Source organism: Sphaeroforma arctica, assembly GCF_001186125.1.
Source record: "Sphaeroforma arctica JP610 unplaced genomic scaffold supercont1.547, whole genome shotgun sequence".
Taxonomy (NCBI): Eukaryota; class Ichthyosporea; order Ichthyophonida; genus Sphaeroforma; species Sphaeroforma arctica.
Window position 1 is genome coordinate 768 of NW_014040011.1, and position 1210 is coordinate 1977.

Sequence of the window (1210 nt, forward strand, 5' to 3'; positions counted from 1 at the left end):
CTTACGGAACATAACATCTATTGCACTGTGCTGGTGAAGAAGCTATATATTCCGTGTGCCTGCGGTATCCAGGCACAAAACATACTCAAATGTAGCTAGGTGTAATATGTTGTTATGTGGTGAATAGCTGGGATGACAGATAGTTGTGCATTTCGTACACCGCCGGGCCGTATATGTATATGTACATATCCCTATGTGAACTGCGCTGGATTTTTATTAGACATCCAAGCAAGCGGAACATCGAATCCAAGTCGTTCTCTTGCGCAACGTACACGTTGTATTATTTTGGCTTTGGTACGCAGTGACCTTTCAAATAGTAGCATAACTGGGAAGGATGTATCTTGTATAGTATTTCGCATGTGCCCTTGAAGGTGAAGTGATTGGCAGGAGTTATTTCGGTTAGTTGTCACACTGTAGTTTGAAGGTGCAAACCGAGGCTGCTATACTGAAGTTATCTGATCGTTTCGCCGCTATGTTACAAAAGTTACAAACATTCGCAGCAAGAGGTAGAAGCAACCAGATATTCTGTGTCAGCAACCTATGGAGATTATTAGCGCAATAGTAGTTTCGACGAATGATTGAGCAACTACGCCAGAAGCTTTTGAAGTGTGCTAGCGATATATGAGATCGGGATAATTGTGTGCAGCATGCTACCCTTAATTAATGTGTCAACAGATATCATTTCTTTATTCACTGTGACTGTGTATATATATTGCAGTGTGCTAAGTTGTTGTCGGCATCACAGCCCCGTTATTCAGCACAGATTTTTGTATTCGTTTTCAGAAGTGGAATAGACGCTTGCGGTCACAGCAACAGCGACAGTAGTAGGAACAGTGGAGAACTCCATAGTGAAATATGTTAGAATCCTATTCCGTGATGCGTCCTGTGTCTACATCGTGGACAGGTTACTTCACAGCAACTGAGGTGAGGGTATAACATATTTATTTATTTCCTTATTACTGAATCAATTTGTCACTAGCAATAAAGCGACATATTCACTCGTGATCGTCATAGAAACTTGACATGTTTTTTACCAATCTCACTTTCCTTTCTACCATAGCCTTGCACCGTCAAGTACACACCCACACACACACATATATATATATATATATATATATATATATATATATATATATATATATATAATGTGTGTGTGTGTGTATATATATATATATAAATATATATATGTGTGTGTGCGTGTAGGTGTGTG